Consider the following 22,367-nt stretch of genomic DNA (forward strand, 5'->3'; position numbering starts at 1 on the left):
TTGGCTCAACTTACCCCAAGGCAAACATTTAGCCTATATTAGCCCACACAGCTATAAGTACAGTATGCACATTCATGCTAAGTTTAGGACCTAATATTAAAACGTATAGAGACCCCAACTGATGTATTGTTTTTGATACAAGCATCATCTAACAAAATACATTCATTTGACTGGATGAAAATACGTTTTTTTTTGGACCTAGAGACAAGGGTGGCTCAACTTATCCCTTTGGCTCAACTTACCCCACTTTCTCCTACTGCAGAACAATAAACAATCTGCTGGTGTGGATGCTCGCCAATGTTTATAGTTACAGTATGTATAATTTATCGCTATAGTTATCATCCTTGGTGTGGATGCCCCTTAATTAAAGCCTTTTCCCCATTTTAAAGGTATTCGAAGAAAGAAGTCTCAATATTTTTCAATGGCCATTTTGGGGCCAATTTGAGGGCTTTGTTTCTCTTCCTGTTCCCACCACTGCTCTGTCCTGTGTATAAATGCATTGGTTTCTTAGCACATTGTTACAAACCTCGGAAATCAAAAATCTCCAGCCACAGCATTCTTGACTAAAAACCGCAAATTAAATTTGAACTCATGACACTGTTAAAACGGTCGCCTCCCTAAGATGATATGTTCTAGAACACTAAGGCCACCATTTTAGTTTCTGGTTTATGATATGTTCTAGAACACTAAGGCCACCATTTTAGTTTCTGGTTTATGATATGTTCTAGAACAATAAGGCCACCATTTTAGTTTCTGGTTTATGATATGTTCTAGAACACTAAGGCCACCATTTTAGTTTCTGGTTTATGATATGTTCTAGAACACTAAGGCCACCATTTTAGTTGCTGGTTTTAGATCCATAATGGGGACACAGACACATTGTTTAGATTCTTGTTCCTAGAACACTTTGAAGTTAACCTGGTCCCAGATCTATTTGTACTAACACCTATAATGTATGGTGACACTGACCATTGTTGGCAAGCACAAACAGATCTGGGACCAGGCTACCTAAGTAAGACAAAGGGTTGGGAATTGGGCTCTCATACAAGCTTCGTGGAGAATGTTGTAGAAGACATAAAGCTGTCATCAACATATGAGTCCAGAAGATTCCTCGTTTCTCAGCTGTTACTGGACTGATTCCTCTGATAAGATCAGATGTTTCTCTCTCCCTTTCCTTAAAGCGCCAATCAGCAGTTAAAACAATAACAAAGCAAAACAAGAATTGCCACTGGTTCACTAAAAAGCTGAGGGATAGGACTGGAGAAATGGAACCACTCAAATTCATAGACCACTATGGATGCAAGGACTGACCATCCATGATATGAAAATGATAGTTTTAGCCATGTTTAGAGGATTTTTAGTGTTTGTTTACGTTTACTTTGTATACAAAAATTGGAGTAAAACAAGCTTATATTTTGGATTCTGATGGGGTATGACTGTTGAACTAAGCTCATGAGGCCTTTATAAGTTCTATTCTTCAAGAATCAATGGGTACATAGTCCAGAAATGGATGTAGCTACTACAGATTGACCCTTTAGCTGTGGCGGTGGTGGTGTGTGTGCATTTAATTTGTGATTCACTCTGAAGTGCTACAGTGGGGGAAAAAAGTATTTGATCCCCTGCTGATTTTGTACGTTTGCCCACTGACAAAGAAAGGATCATTCTATAATTTTAATGGTAGGTTTATTTGAACAGTGAGAGACAGAATAACAACAAAAATATCCAGAAAAATGCATGTCAAAAATGTTATAAATTGATTTGCATTTTAATGAGGGAAAAAGCATTTGACCCCCTCTCAATCAGAAAGATTTCTGTGTCCCAGGTGTCTTTTATACAGGTAACGAGCTGAGATTAGCAGCACACTCTTAAAGGGAGACACCTCTCCACAGAAGCAATCAATCAATCAGATTCCAAACTCTCCACCATGGCCAAGACCAAAAAGCTCTCCAGGGATGTCTGGGTCAAGATTGTAGACCTACACAAGGCTGGAATGGGCTACAAGACCATCGCCAAGCAGCTTGGTGAGAAGGTGACAACATTTGGTGCGATTATTCGCAAATGGAAGAAACACAAAAGAACTGTCAATATCCCTCGGCCTGGGGCTCCATGCAAGATCTCACCTCGTGGAGTTGCAATGATCATGAGAACGGTGAGGAATCAGCCCAGAACTACACGGGAGGATCTTGTCAATGATCTCAAGGCAGCTGGGACCATAGTCACCAAGAAAACAATTGGTAACACACTACGCCATGAAGGACTGAAATCCTGCAGCGCCCACAAGGTCCCCCTGCTGAAGACACATATACATACCCGTCTGAAGTTTGCCAATGAACATCTGAATGACTCAGAGGACTACTGGTGAAAGTGTTGTGGTCAGATGAGACCAAAATGAAGCTCTTTGACATCAACTCAACTCACCGTGTTTGGAGGAGGAGGAATGCTGCCTATGACCCCAAGAACACCATCTCCACCGTCAAACATGGAGGTGGAAACATTATGCTTTGGGGGTGTTTTTCTGCTAAGGGGACAGGACAACTTCACCGCATCAAAGGGACGATGGACGGGGCCATGTACCGTCAGATCTTGGGTGAGAACCTCCTTCCCTCAGCCAGGGCATTGAAAATGGGTTGTGGATGGGTATTCCAGCATGACAATGACCCAAAACACACGGCCAAGGCAACAAAGGAGTGGCTCAAGAAGAAGCACATTAAGGTTCTGGAGTGGCCTAGCCAGTCTCCAGACCTTAATCCCATAGAAAATCTGTGGAGGGAGCTGAAGGTTCGAGTTGCCAAACGTCAGCCTCGAAACCTTAATGACTTGGAGAAGATCTGCAAAGAGGAGTGGGACAAAATCCCTCCTGAGATGTGTGCAAACCTGGTGGCCAACTACAAGAAACGTCTGACCTCTGTGATTGCCAACAAGAGTTTTGCCACCAAGTACTAAGTCATGTTTTGCAGAGGGGTCAAATACTTATTTCCCTCATTAAAATGCAAATCATTTTATAACATTTTTGACATGCATTTTTCTGGATTTTTTTGTTGTTATTCTGTCTCTCACTGTTCAAATAAACCTACCATTAAAATTATAGACTGATCATTTCTTTGTCAGTGGGCAAACGTACAAAATCAGCAGGGGATCAAATACTTTCCCCCCCCCCCACTGTACTTACAAAGTGCTGTGGATTGGAATTAATGAATGAATGAATGGTTCCATTAGCAAAGCAATCCATCACACTTCTACACCCAGGTGATTGTTTTCTCTTCACTCATGGCACCCTAGTGGGTAGAACAGAAGGTCATGTGTTGGTTTTGCTCTGTAGTCAGTGTACTAGTTACAGGCATGACTACAGATGCATCCTAAATGACCCCCCTTCCCAATTTGGTGCACTACTTCAACCCATAGGGCTCTGGTCAAAAGGTGTGCACTAGATAGGGAATAGGGTGCCTTTTGGGACGTACTCTACAACTGGAGGGCGCAGTGACTTTCTCATCTCTGTTCTGTTGTCAGGAAAAGGGATATTTTCTTCCTCCAGTTTGGCCATGCTGACTATGTGGTATTTCCAGTACATAACTCTATTCCTTGTCTTCTATTTGGAGTTGGTTTAGAAACTCAAGCCAACTTGTTGGACTCCAACCGCCCCTACCCAACCACTGTCTCTCTTCTCCCAACTTCCTGTATCTGTCACTCTCTCACACACGCACTCTTTCTCTCCCTCCATCCAGTTTGATTCCCTGTGGTTCTGTAGTGTTCTCCGTGTTCTAATGTCTATTTTCTGTGTGTTCTCATGTCTCTGTTCTTTGTCGTAATGCCTCTGTTCTGTGTTCTAATGTCTCTGGTCTGTGTTCTAATGTCTCTGGTCTGTGTTCTAATGCCTCTGGTCTGTGTTCTAATGCCTCTGGTCTGTGTTCTAATGCCTCTGGTCTGTGTTCTAATGCCTCTGGTCTGTGTTCTAATGCCTCTGGTCTGTGTTCTAATGCCTCTGGTCTGTGTTCTAATGCCTGTGTTCTGTGTGTTCTAAAGAATTTTCACCATTTGGATCATTCTGCCACCTCTTCAACATTTTGAGGCTTTTGATTTTGACATGGACTCTGCCTGTTCATGGACTCTGCCTGTTCATGGACTCTGCCTGTTCATGGACTCTGCCTGTTCATGTATGTGGATGATGCTACCCTCTTGGTTTCACATTAGAATGAGAAGACTGTTGAAAAGACCCTAAGCAGCCAACTGACTAAAGTCAGTAAGTGGTTATCCAACAACAAACTGTCTCTGCATTTGGGCAAGACAGAATGTATCCTGTTTGGTTCCAAACACAAAGTGAGAAACTCTTCCAACTTCTCAGTCAAGTGTAATGAAGTAGTTGTGAAGCTGAAATGCTCTGTTACATACTTGGGATGTGAACTGAGCCAACAAGACAGGTGAACTCATGGCTCTGAAGGTCATTGAGAAGGTTCACTCCAGTTCCTGGATACAGAGACTATGAGGACCCTGGCAACATCTTTGACACAGTGCCACTATGATTATGCTTGGCTCAGTGGCATAACCAAAAACCTGAAGGACAAACTTCAAAACGTCCCAAAACAAACTAATGAGAATTACACTCAAGATCAGCCCAAGGATGCTCATTTGTCCTAGCCATTTCAGGGAACTGAACAGGCTTCCAGTTGATCTCCGGGTGGTGCAGATCAAACTGTTGATGGTTTATACATGACCTTGCCCCCCAGTTACCTGTCTGGTTATTTTCATTTCATTAGAGACTCTCGTAGCCATCACACCAGAGCCAGAGTTGCCAATATCAGACCGCTGTGCTACAGGAGCCTGGATGTAAAAATCTCTCTCCTTAACACTGGTGCAGAGGAATGGAATGGTGTACCAAACCATATACTGTAAAATCTATCCCATCCATACCAAACCATATACAATCTATCCCATCCATACTAAACCATATAAAATCCATACCAAACCATATAAAATCTATCCCATCCATACCAAACCATATACAATCTATCCCATCCATACTAAACCATATAAAATCCATACCAAACCATATACAATCTATCCCATCCATACCAAACCATATACAATCTATCCCATCCATACTAAACCATATAAAAATCCATACCAAACCATATACTGTAAAATCTATCCCATCCATACCAAACCATATACAATCTATCCCATCCATACTAAACCATATAAAATCCATACCAAACCATACTGTAAAATCTATCCCATCCATACTAAACCATATAAAATCTATCCCATCCATACTAAACCATATAAAATCCATACCAAACCATATACTGTCAAATCTATCCCATCCATACTAAACCATATAAAATCCATACCAAAGCATATACAATCTATCCCATCCATACTAAACCATATAAAATCCATACCAAACCATATAAAATCTATCCCATCCATACCAAACCATATAAAATCTATCCCATCCATACCAAACCATATAAAATCTATACCAAACCATATAAAATCTATCCCATCCATACCAAACCATATGAAATATATCCCATCCATACCAAACCATATAAAATCTATCCCATCCATACCAAACCATATAAAATCCATACCAAACCATATAAAATCTATCCCATCCATACCAAACCATATAAAATCCATACCAAACCATATGCAATCTATCCCATCCATACCAAACCATTTAAAATCCATACCAAACCATATAAAATCTATCCCATCCATACCAAACCATATAAAATCCATACCAAACCATATAAAATCTATCCCATCCATACCAAACCATATAAAATCCATACCAAACCATATAAAATCTATTCCATCCATACCAAACCATTTAAAATCCATACCAAACCATATAAAATCTATTCCATCCACACCAAACCTGTCACGAATTCCGGCGAAGTCGGTTCCTCTCCTTGTTCGGGCGACGTTCGGCGGTCGACGTCACCGGTCTTCTAGCCATCGCTGATCCACTTTTAATTTTCCATTTGTTTTGTCTTGTTTTCCCACACACCTGGTTTACATTGTCCTCATTACTTGTCATGTATTTAGCCCTCTGTTCCCCCCATGTCTGTGTGTGTAATTGTTTATTGTCAGGTTGGCACTCTTCTGGCTGGTTTGCGCCGGGTTATATTTGACACCCGTGCATTTTGACAGCCTGTACTTTGTACTTTGTTATTTTTGTACTTAGTGCAGCCTCACTTGTTCTGAGGGCATTTGTTTTTGTGACGCGGTTGCGTTCTATTCATATATTGCCTCAGTAAAGTGCCTTGTCCACTCATCTCTGCTCTCCTGCACCTGACTTCCAATGCACCAGCTACACCCACACCTTGACAAAACCATATAAAATCCATACCAAACCATATAAAATCTAGCCCATCCATACCAAACCATATAAAATCCATACCAAACCATATAAAATCCATACCAAAAAATAAAAAATCCATACCAAACCATATCAAATCGATCCCATCCATACCAAACCATATAAAATCTATCCCATCCATACCAAACCATATAAAATCTATCCCATCCATACCAAACCATAAAAAATCCCTACCAAACCATATAAAATCCATACCAAACCATATGAAATCGATCCCATCCATACCAAACCATATCAAATCCATACCAAACCATATAAAATCCATACCAAACCATATGACATCTATCCCATCCATACCAAACCATATAAAATCTATCCCATCCAGTGGCGGTTCTAGACCATTTCAACTGGGGGGGCCAAGCTGGGGCCAGTTGTACTGTTAGAGGGGCCAGTTACATTAGACGTTATTGTTGTCATATCGTTTTCTTCACTGCATTGCAGGCATTAGCAGGCAAAAAAACATGTTCATAATCATCATCGTTGCCACTGTCTAATAACGGATGTAAAAAAAGAACGATAGCAAAAATTAGTTATGTAAAAATTATTTCATACTCCACATTTAGGGGAGCCACAAGGGGGTCCAAAATTGTTGTCACATCCCATCCAAACCAAACCATATAAAATCCATACCGAGCCATATAAAATCTATCCCATCCATACCAAACCATATACAATCCATACCAAACCATATGAAACACATCCCATCCATACCAAAGCATATCAAATCCATACCAAACCATATAAAATCCATACCAAACCATATCAAATCCATTCCAAACCATATGAAATCTATCCCATCCATACCAAACCATATAAAATCCATACCAAACCATATCAAATCCATAACAAACCATATAAAATCTATCCCATCCATACCAAACCATATAAAATCTATCCCATCCATATCAAACCATATCAAATCCGTACCAAGCCATATCAAATCCGTACCAAGCCATATAAAATCCATATCAAACCATATAAAATCCATACCAAACCATACCACCAAAAACACTGAAATTTCCATCCCTAACTATAATATTTTCCGACCAGATGGAACTGCCAAAGGGAGCGGTGTTGCAATCTACTGCAGAGATAGCCTACAGAGTACTGTCTTACTATCCTGGTCTGTACCCAAACAATTCGAGCTTCTACTTTTAAAAATCCACCTTTCCAGAAACAAGTCTCAAACCGTTGCCGCTTGCTATAGATCTCCCTCTGTCCCCAGTTGTGCCCTGGACACCATATGTGAATTGATTGCCCCCATCTATCTTCAGAGCTCGTGCTGCTAGGTGACCTAAACTGGGACATGCTTAACACCCCGGCCATCCTACAATCTAAGCTTGATGCCCTCAATCTCACACAAATTAACCCACTAGGTACAACCCCAAATCCGTAAACACGGGCACCCTCATAGATATCATCCTGACCAACTTGCCCTCCAAATACACCTCTGCTGTTTCCAACCAAGATCTCAGCGATCACTGCCTCATTGCCTGCATCCGTAATGGGTCTGCGGTCAAACGACCACCCCTCATCACTGTCAAACGCTCCCTAAAACACTTCAGCGAGCAGGCCTTTCTTATCGACCTGGCCCGGGTATCCTGGAAGGATAATGACCTCATCCCGTCAGTAGAGGATGCCTGGTTATTCTTTAAAAGTGCCTTCCTCACCATCTTAAATAAGCATGCCCCATTCAAAAAATGTAGAACCAGGAACAGATATAGCCCTTGGTTCTCTCCAGACCTGACTGCCCTTGACCAGCATAACAACATCCTGTGGCGTTCTGCATTAGCATCGAATAGCCCCCGTGATATGCAACTTTTCAAGGAAGTTAGGAACCAATATACACAGGCAGTTAGGAAAGCTAAGGCTAGCTTTTTCAAGCAGAAATTTGCATCATGTAGCACAAACTCAAAAAAGTTCTGGGACACTGTAAAGTCCATGGAGAAAAAGAGCACCTCCTCCCAGCTGCCCACTGCACTGAGGCTAGGAAACACTGTCACCACCGATAAATCCACAATAATTGAGAATTTCAATAAGCATTTTTCTACAGCTGGCCATGCTTTCCACCTGGCTACCCCTACCCCGATCAACAGCCCTGTACCCCCCACAGCAACTCGCCCAAGCCTCTCCCATTTCTCCTTCAACCAAATCCAGATAGCTGATGCTCTGAAAGAACTGCAAAATCTGGACCCCTAAAAATCAGCCGGGCTAGACAATCTGGACCCTCTCTTTCTAAAATTATCTGCCGAAATTGTTGCAACCCCTATTACTAGCCTGTTGAACCTCTCATATCGTCTGAGATTCCCAAAGATTGGAATGCTGCCGCGGTCATACACCTCTTCAAAGGGGGAGACACCCTAAACCCAAACTGCTACAGACCTATATCTATTCAACCCTGCCTTTCTAAGGTCTTCGAAAGCCAAGTTAACAAACAGATTACTGACCATTTCAAATCCCACCGTACCTTCTCCACTATGCAATCTGGTTTCCGAGCTGGTCATGGGTGCACCTCAGCGACGCTCGATAAACGATATAATAACCACCATCGATAAGAGACATTACTGTGCAGACGTATTCGTCGACCTGGACAAGGCTTTCGACTCTGTCAATCACCACATTCTTATTGGCAGACTCAACAGCTTTGGTTTCTCAAATGATTGTCTTGCCTGGTTCACCAACTACTTCTCTGATAGAGTTCAGTGTGTCAAATCGGAGGGCCTGTTGTCCGGACCTCTGGCAGTCTCTATGGGGGTGCCACAGGGTTCAATTCTCGGGCCGACTCTCTTCTCTGAATACATCAATGATGTTGCTCTTGCTGCTGGTGATTCTCTGATCCACCTCTATGCAGACGACACCATTCTGTATACTTCTGGCCCTTCTTTGGACACTGTGTTAACTAACCTCCAGACGAGCTTCAATGCCATACAACTCTCCTTCCGTGGCCTCCAACTGCTCTTAAATGCAAGTAAAACTAAATGCATGCTCTTCAACCGATCGCTGCCCGCACCTGTCCGCCCGTCCAGCATCACTACTCTAGACGGTTCTGACTTAGAATATGTGGACAACTACAAATACCTAGGTGTCTGATTAGACTGTATACTCTCCTTCCAGACTCACATTAAACATCTCCAATCCAAAATTAAATCTAGAATCGGCTTCCTAATTCACAACAAAGCATCCTTCACTCATGCTGCCAAACATACCCTCGTAAAACTGACCATCCTACCGATCCTTGACTTCGGTGATGTCATTTACAAAATAGCCTCCAACACTCTACTCAACAATTTGGATGCAGTCTATCACAGTGCTATCCGTTTTGTCACCAAAGCCCCATATACTACCCACCACTGCGGCCTGTACGCTCTCGTTGGCTGGCCCTCGCTTCATACTCGTCGACAAACCCACTGGCTCCAGGTCATCTATAAGTCTCTGCTAGGTAGAGCCCCGCCGTATCTCAGCTCACTGGTCACCATAGCAGCACCCACCCGTAGCACGCGCTCCAGCAGGTATATCTCACTGGTCACCCCCAAAGCCAATTCTTCCTTTGGCCGCCTTTCATTCCAGTTCTCTGCTGCCAATGACTGGAACGAACTGCAAAAATCACTGAAGCTGGAGACTCATATCTCCCTCACTAGCTTTAAGCACCAGCTGTCAGAGAGGCTCACAGATCACTGCACCTGTACATAGCCCATCAGTAAATAGCCCATCCAACTACCTCGTCCCCATACTGTATTTATTTATTTATTTATCTTGCTCCTTTGCAACCCAGTATCTCTACTTGCACATTCATCTTCCGCACATCTACCATTCCAGTGTTTAATTGCTATATTGTAATTACTTCGCCACCATGGCCTATTTATTGCCTTACCTCCTGTATCCTACCTCATTTACACATGCTGTATATAGATATTTCTGCTGTATTATTGTTTGTTTATTCCATGTGTAACTCTGTGTTGTTGTATGTGTCAAACTGCTTTGCTTTATCTTGGCCAGGTCGCAGTTGTAAATGAGAACTTGTTCTCAACTAGCGTACCTGGTTAAATAAAGGTGAAATTATTATTTTTTAAATACCAAACCATATAAAATCCATACCAAACCATATCATATCTATCCCACCCATACCAAACCATATAGAATCCATACTAAACCATATCAAAGCATATAAAATCCATACTTAACCATATAACATCTATCCCATCCATACCAAACCATATAAAATCCATACCAAACCATATCAAATCAATACCAAACCATATCAAATCCATACCAAACCTTATAAAATCTATCCCATCCATACCAAACCATATCAAATCCATACCAAACCATATAAAATCCATACCAAACCACATCAAATCCATACCTTATGAAATGGTTTATGGGCAAAATGCTTTAAAACTGCATAGGCTAAAATAAAGTATAATTGCTTCTCGTAATCTGGCTTACTTGGTAATCTATTTTATTCCTTTAACTGTTTCCTCCCTATTGATGAAATGTATTTGAGATGTATTTTGTTTGAGATGTGTATATTTCCCCAATGGAAATAGGTTTTTAAACTTTTTTTGTGTCATCCTCAATGAATTGAATGCCATTGTACTGTATCCACGTGTGTGGTTGTATTGTGTTTAAAATGGTCAAATAAATCAACTAAAATAACAACAACAGGGTCTCAATCTCCTCTCCGTGTGCAGCAGGACATAGTGCTAAAGCCAATAGGATGAAACAGCTGCCAGTGGGGCTTTCACGCAAGGAAGAAAAACAACATGGTATTTTAAATGGTTAGGCTAAAATAGAACGTGTGTGTGTGTGTGTGTGTGTGTGTGTGTGTGTGTGTGTGTGTGTGTGTGTGTGTGTGTGTGTGTGTGTGTGTGTGTGTGTAGTGAGTGAGTGAGTGAGTGAGTGAGTGAGTGAGTGAGTGAGTGAGTGAGTGAGTGAGTGAGTGAGTGAGTGAGTGAGTGAGTGAGTGAGTGAGTGAGTGAGTGAGTGAGTGAGTGAGTGAGTGAGTGAGTGTGAGTGAGTGAGTGTGAGTGAGTGTGTGTGAGTGTGAGTGTGTGTGTGTGTGTGTGTGTGTGTGTGTGTGTGTGTGTGTGTGAGGGGTGTGGTAGACATCTGACCTCTAAAAGTCGACTGTCTATCAGATAGTCAGATGAATAACTGTAAGGGCTCCAAGTCCAACCTGTATACTTGATTCGCTCGGACAACTGAATATCCCTTTGCTATCTACTTGTTATTTAAATTCTACATTTAAAATGACCCATGTTTAATTCAAGACAATTAAGAACAACATACATATATTCAGAAACATACAGCACCTAGAAGTATTATCCACCTGGTGAATTATTATAGTACCAGCAAGCAGCAGAGAACAGGAAGAAACAGCCATGTCCAACTTTCCCTTACCTTTACCAACTCTGCCCCGGCTTGTTCAGAGCTTGTTCAGAGTGTTCTACTGTAACCTGATGTCAGAGCGTCCACTCCAGTCTGAGTTCCAGTACTTCTCCAGTCGCTTCTCTCAGCCCAGCTTGTCTGTCAGTCTGTCTCCTAGAGGGAGGTACCAACACGGAGAATGGGATGCCGGAGCTGCTTGGCAAATTTAGAATCCTCTCATATCACAGGCTGTGCTGTTGTTGTGGGGATGGGTTTCAGAGCATGCCTTTCTCCCTCCGTCCAAATAGACTGCGGGTGGGGGCCCACACTGAACAGCCACACCCACGTTATTAGATATCGACCAATAGGAGCTTGCAGGTGGGGTCCCTCACTCAAAGCAGTGGACAGCAGCTCACTCGAGACCCGTGCTGCTGGTTGTTTTCAGAATAAACTCCCCTAGGTAGTCAGTAATGTGTGTCTCCTACAAACAAGCACACTTCCATTTTAACTCTCCTAATGGCACTTCATCTACCCAGGCCAAGAGAAATATAGTCCTCCCAGCAATAGAGGAAAACTGAAAAAACAAATTACCATCTCAAAACAGAAATACTGTACTTAAACGAGTTTGTGCAAACTAACAAAACACCTTATTGACATAGTCAAAATAATATTCTGCTGAATTTAATTACACAGAAAGAGATGCCCATGGAGCAGTAACAATGGCATTTCACCTTCACCGTGTTCCTAACACGGATAGAAAAGGAATTAGCAAAGAAAGGCTCCTTTTCCATTACACACGATGACATCTGACTCCGAAAGGGATTGTGGTTTAAAAAAAAAACACTGGACCAAAGCACTGCTGAATGACTACATACTGCAGCGTACACAACAGGAAACTCTGAGCTGCCATAGCTGATCTGCAGAGATGGACTGGCCATAGGGCAGTTTGTGCAAATTCCAGATGGGCTGGTCCATTTTAGCCCAGTGGACCAGTCTAAATTACAGTTTTGTGCAAAATGATCATTATGTGCCTAATAATGGTGAGCCTCAAGGAAAAAAATGGGACGATGTGTTAAAAATGCCAGAAGGATTTTTGGTCCCAGTCCGCCCCTGCAGGTCTGGGCAGCTACAGTATAAAGGGAATAGTTACCTTTACTTTACTGTGGTAAGGAAAGGCATACATAAAACATGTGAATGTAGGCTAGTTGAAGATCACTCTCTCTTGATTAGTACCAAGACTGCAAATCATGTAGATGTTTGTTTTTACCTGTATAAATCCTTGTTCTACATCTTTGGGACATGTATTTTGGCCTGCAGGTAGGTAGCCTAGCGTTTAGACCGTTGGGCTAGTAACCAAAAAGCCACCCGTTGAAATACCCAAAACAGACAAGGTAAAAAAATTTAATCTGTCAATATACCCTTTAGCAAGGCACTTAACCCTAATTTGATCTAGGGGTGCCGTACCCTGTAAAACAATACATTTAGCTGTGACAATAAAAAACATAATCTAAAATCTGTTCCATGTCAACTTTCCCCAATGCATATATGGATAATTTGTCAAGAATGCCCTCTAGTGGTGAAAGGTGATCATCACATAACAGTTAGGTTTAGGAGAGCTTCAATTGGTGCTTTTATTAGGTGCACATTTGATATTGGTGACGGTACCTAAAGCTTGTAGGTATAATACTATAATGTATTATAATAACTATAACATAATAAGTTTTAAGCATGTATGACCCTTTTATAATGGAGGCTTTAAGTTAAAGTCTTACTTTAAGATTTTGTTGTAACTTTCCAAACCCCGGAGATTTTGTTGCATGTAGTGTTGCGTAATTTGCATAACTGAAAATATCTAAGTAGAAAAACATGTTTATCTAAGTAAGAAACATGTTCATCTAAGTATGACGGAATTAACTCCATAAACATTTCTCTATTGGAAGTGATACACAATCCATAGGGCTGTGCCATTGGGGTTGACAGTCATGGCAGACTGTTCATTCGATGTGCATTATGTAACTCTATGCTACTGTAGCTCAGTGTGGTTATTGGTTCCTATTAGCAGTATTAGTATAGTCCTCTATGCTACTGTAGCTCAGTGTGGTTATTGGTTCCTATTAGCAGTATTAGTATAGTCCTCTATGCTACTGTAGCTCAGTGTGGTTATTGGTTCCTATTGGCAGTATTAGTATAGTCCTCTATGCTACTGTAGCTCAGTGTGGTTATTGGTTCCTATTGGCAGTATTAGTATAGTCCTCTATGCTACTGTAGCTCAGTGTGGTTATTGGTTCCTATTAGCAGTATTAGTATAGTCCTCTATGCTACTGTAGCTCAGTGTGGTTATTGGTTCCTATTGGCAGTATTAGTATAGTCCTCTATGCTACTGTAGCTCAGTGTGGTTATTGGTTCCTATTAGCAGTATTAGTATAGTCCTCTATGCTACTGTAGCTCAGTGTGGTTATTGGTTCCTATTAGCAGTATTAGTATAGTCCTCTATGCTACTGTAGCTCAGTGTGGTTATTGGTTCCTATTAGCAGTATTAGTATAGTCCTCTATGCTACTGTAGGTCAGTGTGGTTATTGGTTCCTATTAGCAGTATTAGTATAGTCCTCTATGCTACTGTAGCTCAGTGTGGTTATTGGTTCCTATTAGCAGTATTAGTATAGTCCTCTATGCTACTGTAGCTCAGTGTGGTTATTGGTTCCTATTGGCAGTATTAGTATAGTCCTCTATGCTACTGTAGGTCAGTGTGGTTATTAGTTCCTATTAGCAGTATTAGTATAGTCCTCTATGCTACTGTAGGTCAGTGTGGTTATTAGTTCCTATTAGCAGTATTAGTATAGTCCTCTATGCTACTGTAGGTCAGTGTGGTTATTGGTTCCTATTGGCAGTATTAGTATAGTCCTCTATGCTACTGTAGCTCAGTGTGGTTATTGGTTCCTATTAGCAGTATTAGTATAGTCCTCTATGCTACTGTAGCTCAGTGTGGTTATTGGTTCCTATTAGCAGTATTAGTATAGTCCTCTATGCTACTGTAGGTCAGTGTGGTTATTGGTTCCTATTAGCAGTATTAGTATAGTCCTCTATGCTACTGTAGCTCAGTGTGGTTATTGGTTCCTATTGGCAGTATTAGTATAGTCCTCTATGCTACTGTAGCTCAGTGTGGTTATTGGTTCCTATTGGCAGTATTAGTATAGTCCTCTATGCTACTGTAGCTCAGTGTGGTTATTGGTTCCTATTAGCAGTATTAGTATAGTCCTCTATGCTACTGTAGCTCAGTGTGGTTATTGGTTCCTATTGGCAGTATTAGTATAGTCCTCTATGCTACTGTAGCTCAGTGTGGTTATTGGTTCCTATTAGCAGTATTAGTATAGTCCTCTATGCTACTGTAGCTCAGTGTGGTTATTGGTTCCTATTAGCAGTATTAGTATAGTCCTCTATGCTACTGTAGCTCAGTGTGGTTATTGGTTCCTATTAGCAGTATTAGTATAGTCCTCTATGCTACTGTAGCTCAGTGTGGTTATTGGTTCCTATTAGCAGTATTAGTATAGTCCTCTATGCTACTGTAGGTCAGTGTGGTTATTGGTTCCTATTAGCAGTATTAGTATAGTCCTCTATGCTACTGTAGGTCAGTGTGGTTATTGGTTCCTATTAGCAGTATTAGTATAGTCCTCTATGCTACTGTAGGTCAGTGTGGTTATTGGTTCCTATTAGCAGTATTAGTATAGTCCTCTATGCTACTGTAGCTCAGTGTGGTTATTGGTTCCTATTAGCAGTATTAGTATAGTCCTCTATGCTACTGTAGCTCAGTGTGGTTATTGGTTCCTATTAGCAGTATTAGTATAGTCCTCTATGCTACTGTAGCTCAGTGTGGTTATTGGTTCCTATTAGCAGTATTAGTATAGTCCTCTATGCTACTGTAGCTCAGTGTGGTTATTGGTTCCTATTAGCAGTATTAGTATAGTCCTCTATGCTACTGTAGCTCAGTGTGGTTATTGGTTCCTATTAGCAGTATTAGTATAGTCCTCTATGCTACTGTAGCTCAGTGTGGTTATTGGTTCCTATTAGCAGTATTAGTATAGTCCTCTATGCTACTGTAGCTCAGTGTGGTTATTGGTTCCTATTAGCAGTATTAGTATAGTCCTCTATGCTACTGTAGCTCAGTGTGGTTATTGGTTCCTATTAGCAGTATTAGTATAGTCCTCTATGCTACTGTAGGTCAGTGTGGTTATTGGTTCCTATTAGCAGTATTAGTATAGTCCTCTATGCTACTGTAGCTCAGTGTGGTTATTGGTTCCTATTAGCAGTATTAGTATAGTCCTCTATGCTACTGTAGCTCAGTGTGGTTATTGGTTCCTATTAGCAGTATTAGTATAGTCCTCTATGCTACTGTAGCTCAGTGTGGTTATTGGTTCCTATTAGCAGTATTAGTATAGTCCTCTATGCTACTGTAGGTCAGTGTGGTTATTGGTTCCTATTGGCAGTATTAGTATAGTCCTCTATGAATCAGAGGTCTCTTGATCGAGAGTTCATAGACCTCAAATTGAGCTGGCCTCTTTCAGCAAGAGGGACCAATCACAACTTATCTTACTAGAATCCACACCCACAAAAGGATACCTGTTGGTGTAGTATGTATTGCACTATCCAAACAGTTATTATAGCGACGATTCTACTTTACTGTAAAGGTCTATGCAGTTTAGTGTGAAGTCATGTCCCTTTGTATTTATATCAAGGATGAAATACGTTCTATATTTACTTGTCTCTGTGTATCCTTTCCCTTTCCTTACACAATTATAAATATATAATAATATGAATTATGTTATGTAAAATATTTTGGACCTCTCATATTGGATAAGCCCAACGACCAAAATGTACCTTTCTGTATTTGGAGCAAAAAGGTCCTCTTGCTAGCTGGTATTACCAAGATTCCAAGTCAATGTCTGTGTGACTGTGAGCTTTAGGTAGTGTCATAGTTTACTGCTAGATAAATCACCCGGTGTTGAATGTCAAGTGATGCTGAAACCATAATTCACTGTGAATGAGGTAGGGATTGTCTCAGGGACAATGACAATGTAGTATTTGGCCCTGAAAGTTTGACTATGACATGTGAGTTATGATTCGTTATGCATGAGAGGTGATGCAATATGATTTTTAGTTTTAAAGCCATAGTCCAATGACTCACAGAATATGGTGGGGGTTGGGATCTTACAGTGACAACCAGTTAATATGCTCCACAACTAACACATCAGACCTGAGTTCAATACAGTATTTGTTTCTTTCAAATACTTAAGCGGCACTTTATTCCATTTTAATAGTCCCAAATTGGTGAGGCAGGTAACCTAGTGGTTAGAGCGTTGGGCCAGTAACCGAAAGGTTGCTAGATCGAATCCCCGAGCTGACAAGGTAAACATCTGTTGTTCTGCCTGTGAACAAGGCAGTGAACAAAACCCACTGTTCCTAGGCCGTCATTGTAAAGTAAGAATTTGTTCTTAACTGACTTGCCGAGTTAAATAAATATGGGAACCCATCTGGCACTACAGACTTAATCAAACAAGTATTAGAAACAAATCTAAATCAAATGTTAACCCAGGTCTGCTTTTATTTGATTTATTTCAACTTTATTTAACTGGGCAAGTCAGTTAAGAACAAATTCTTATTTACAATGACGCCCTACCAAAAGGCCTCCTGCGGAGACAGAGACCTGGGATTAAAAAAATACAATAAAATACAACATATATATAGGACAAAACACACATCACAACAAGAGGAACAACACAACACTACATAAAGAGAGACCTAGGACAACAACATAGCATGGCAGCAACACATGACAACACAGCATGGTAGCAATACAACATGGTAGCAGCACAAAACATGGTACAAACATTATTGGGCACAGTCAACAGCATAAAGGGCAAGAAGGTAGAGACAATAATACATCACGCAAAACAGCCACAACTGTCAGTAAGAGTGTCCATGATTGAGAGTCTTTGAATGAAGAGATTGAGGTAAAACTGTCCAGTTTGAGTGTTTGTTGTTGCAGCTCGTTCCAGTCGCTAGCTGCAGCGAACTGAAAAGACAAGCGTCCCAGGGATGTGTGTGCTTTGGGGACCTTTAACATAATGTGACTGGCATAACGGGTGTTGTATGTGGAGGACAAGGGCTGCAGTAGATATCTCAGATACGGGGGAGTGAGGCCTAAGATGGTTTTATAAATAAGCATCAACCAGTGGGTCTTGTGACGGGTATACAGAGATGACCAGTTTACAGAGGAGTATAGAGTGCAGTGATGTGTCCTATGAGGAGCATTGGTGGCAAATCTGATGGCCGAATGGTAAAGAACATCTAGCCACTGCTACACAGATGACATGGACAGGAACATGATGAAGCAAAACGGGGTTATAAGGGGTGATTGACAGCGAGGACAAAAACGTGACATTCATCACTGGTTGGGCTTGAAATGTGACTTACCGATTGCTCAAACACACATTGGCTTTGGTTTGATTAGCAAGCTGTGTCTACTGTAGATGTGCTGTCTGGCGAAACTGTTTGACTAGTCGATTATAAAAAGCCACTGTAGACTCATATAGCATGCCTGGCCGCAGAAAGGTCAAGGAAAACCAGTTATCGACTGTCAAGCGTGTGCCAGATGAAACTTTATCTTACTGAATCTTTAACTGAATCTTCAAATACAAATTAGTTTTAAATTCAATTGGTCAAATCAGATTTTCCTCCACGAGACAATTCTAAAGCCTCATTTATTGTCTACATAGATAAAGCTCACAACACAATTAGGTACTCAAAATGAGTACATTGCGTCACATTACACTGCGTTCCAGCCAGACTGAGCTACCGACAGAAAGCATATATGGGGCAAGAGTAGCTTCTCTTGCATCATATGAGACACATGGTTCCACAACCAAAAGTCAAAAGGCTGTAGGCAACCGTGACTGGAGTTTATTTTAGCACAGCAGTCAACCAGGCATTTTGCGTAGCTAGTTGCATTTTTCTCACATTGACTATAAACTAGCCTTTATGGTCACTGTCAGGTTAACAGGTACTTCATTTGAAGTGATCAAGCAAAATGTAGGGCAACAGGGCAATGTGTTAGTCCTGTTGACCAGTTCCAACTTACTTCTCCGCCCTGCCCCATGAAACTATCCCAAACTCCAGCACATACGCCAACGCAAATATATGCGTACACACACACACACACACACACACACACACACACACACAGCATAGAGGGATAGAGCCCGCTCCCATCCAGAGAGTGACCAGAGACAGGGGCCTCTGGTTCAACACAGGGGTGAGGGCTGTGTTTGCTGTGTCCACACACTGGGGTTTGATGTCGGACCAATCAGTTAACATTTAACAGAGGGACCTCTGGAGCACTGGCAGATCTTATGTTGCATCAGAGTTGTATATTAGGTTGTATGTAGGTTGTATGTAGGTTGTATATTGGTTGTATGGATCAAAATCACATCAGCACTACTGTACAGGTAGCAGTATTTGCTGTATCAATATCCTATTTTCTATTATAAACTGGGTGGTGGGAGCCCTGAATGCTGATTGGCTGACAGCCATGGTATATGGAATCGTATACCATGGGTATGAAAAAAACGTGTATTTTTACTGCTGTAATTACGTTGGTAACCAGTTTATAATAGCAATAAGGCACCTCAGGGGGTTTGTGGTATATTGCCAATATACCAAGGCTAAGGGCTGTGTCCAGGCACTCAGCGTTGCGTCGTGCTTATGAACAGTCCTTAGCCGTGGTATATTGGCCATACACCACACCTCCTCGGGCCTTATTGCTTAAGAGTAGAACCAGCCCAGGATGTAAACCTAGCTGTGCAAGCTTTTATTTCTCTGCAGATGATTGCATGTATTAACTTAATTTACACGATAGAGATGTATGACCTCACCGATGTTTTAATCAGCTGTTGGAGCTAGAGTTTTTCAAGGGAGTGAGATTTAATTCCTAAATTTACAAGAATTTCAGCGGAATTGATCGCGCCTCTGGCAGTGCATTCGGAACGTATTCAGACCCCTTCCCCTTTTCCAAATTATGTTAAGTTATAAAATAAACAAAACATCTCATCAATCTACACACAATATCCCATAATGACAAAGCAAAATTAGGTTTTTAGAAATTTTTGCAAATGTATTAACAATTAAAAAAAACTTTAATACCTTATTTAAACAAGTACTCAAACTGTTTGCTATGAGACTCAAAATTGAGCTCAGGTGCATCCTATTTCCATTGATTATCCCTGAAATGTTTTACAACTTGATTGGAGTCCATCTGTGGTAAATTCAATTGATTTGACATGATTTGGAAAGGCACACACCTGTCTATAGAGCAAAAACCAAGCCATGAGGTCAAAGGAATTGTCCGTAGAGCTCCGAGACAGGATTGTATCAAGGCACAGATCTGGGGAAGGCTACCAAAACATTTCTGCAGCATTGAAGGTCATCAAGGACACAGTGGCCTCCATCATTATTAAATAGAAGAAGTTTGGAACCACCAAGACTCTTCCTAGAGCTGGCAGCCCAGCTCAATTGAGCAATTGGGGGAGAAGGGCCTTGGTCAGGGAGGTGGCTAAGAACTTGATTGTCACTCTGACAGAGCTCCAGAGTTCCTCTGTGGAGATGGGAGAACCTTTCAGAAGGACAACTATCTCTGCAGCCCTCTACCATTCAGGCCTTTATGATAGAGGGGCCAGACAGAAACCAGCCCTCAGGAAAGGCACATGACAGCCCGCTTGGAGGACTCTCGGATTATGAGAAACAAGATTCTCTGTTCTGATGAAACCAAGTTTGAATTCTTTGGCCTTAATGCCAAGCGTCACGTCTGGAGGAAACCTGGCACCATCCCTTACAGTGAAGGATGGTGGTGGCAGCATCATGCTGTGGGGATGTTTTCAGCAGCAGGGACTGGGAGACTAGTCAGGATCGAGGGAAAGATGAACGGAGCATAAAGAGATCCTTGATAACAACCTGCTCCAGAGAGCTCAGTACCTCAGACTGGGGAGAAGTTTCACCTTCCAACAGCACAACAACCCTAAGCACAGAGCCAAGACAATGCAGGAGCGGCTTCAGGACAAGGCTCTGAATGTCCTTGAGTGGCCCAGCCAGAGCCCGGACTTGAACCTGATCGAACCTCTCTGGAGAGACCTGACAATAGCTGTACAGCAACGCTCCCCATCCAACCTGACAGAGCTTCAGAGGATCTGCAGAGAAGAATGGGAGAAACTCCCCAAATACAGGTGTGCCAAGCTTGTAGCGTCATACCCAAGAAGACTCGAGGCTGTAATCGCTGCCAAAGGTGATTCAACAAAGTACTGAGTAAAGGGTCTGAATACTTATGTAAATGTGATATTTCTGTTTTTTCTTTGTCATTATGGGGTTTTATGTGTAAATTGATAAGAAGAATAAGGCTGTAACGTAACAAAATGTGGAAAAAGTCACTTTCCAAATGCACCATTATTGCTTGCAAGTACACTAAATATACACAAGTATGTGGACATCCCTTCAAATTATTTCAGCAACACCCGTTGCTGACAGGTGTATAAAATCGAGCACACAGCCATGCAATCTCCATAGACAAACATTAGTAAGAGAATGGCCTTACTGAAGAGCTCAGTGACTTTCAACGTGGCACCATCATAGGATGCCACTTTTCCAACAAGTCAGTTCGTCAAATTTCTGCTCTGCTAGAGCTGCCCCGGTCAACTGTAAGTGCTGTTATTCTGAAGTGGTGTTGTCTAGGAGCAACAACGGCTCAGTCGCAAAGTGGTAGGCCACATAAGATCACAGAATGGGACCAGCAATTCCTGAAGCGTGTAGAGCATAAAAATTGTCTCCTCGGTTGCAACTCTCACTACCGAGTTCCAAACTACCTCTGGAAACAAAGTCAGCACAATAACTGTTTGTCTGGAGCTTTACGAAATGGGTTTCCCTGGCTGAGAAGCCGCACACAAGCCTAAGATCACCATGTGCAATGCCAAGCGTCGGCTGGAGTGGTGTAAAGCTCGCCGCCATTGGACGATGATCCAACTTTCAAAACAAGTCCTTTCTGCTTAGCCACAGAAGTCAACTAGCTAGCTAAGTAGCTGTTTTGCTTTCTAGCACATTCGCTAATTTGTTTGTAAACAATTAACAAGTTAGTTAGCTACCACATGTGCTTGTCAAAACTGTCAACAGAGTAGCTAGCAAGCAACAAGATATGCCAAATAACAGTCTAAAATCTTTATTCAAAAATGTTTTGCTTAAGATGCTTTCTGAGAACCAACAAGAACATCTTATTTGGTCTTCCATGACGATTCCCCGACTGGCACACGGATGTGGCAATTTTGGAATTGGCATCGATGGTGGATTCTTGTACCAGACTGGCACACCAGCGTGTTTTGAACTGAACATTCCGATTGAATGCATCACACACAGCTGCCCACTCAGTTCTATTCTTTGAATTTCAGAATAGAACACTGAAATAATAGTCAGACTCCAGTCATTTCAAACAAAGTCTACTCATGAAAGAGTTAAGCTCTTTGTAAATTGGACTCGTGAACGCTGCATCCATATTTGTAGAGGTAAAATCAGTTGAGACCGAGTAAGT

General features: G+C 41.6%; 1 protein-coding gene across 1 annotated transcript in view; it reads right to left on the bottom strand.

The window, feature by feature from the left end:
• The window catches only part of LOC106598420 (KN motif and ankyrin repeat domain-containing protein 4), a 39,532-nt gene extending 27,526 nt beyond the window's left edge, over window positions 1–12,006 (bottom strand). The window contains exon 1 of the mRNA XM_014189463.3: window positions 11,783–12,006. The gene's annotated coding sequence lies outside the window, so the exon portion shown is untranslated. The remainder of the gene's footprint in view (window positions 1–11,782) is intronic.
• Window positions 12,007–22,367: the final 10,361 nt, after the last annotated feature.

The sequence above is a fragment of the Salmo salar genome, chromosome 03, assembly GCF_965601325.2.
Source record: "Salmo salar chromosome 03, fSalSal1, whole genome shotgun sequence".
NCBI classification, from domain to species: Eukaryota; Metazoa; Chordata; class Actinopteri; order Salmoniformes; family Salmonidae; genus Salmo; species Salmo salar.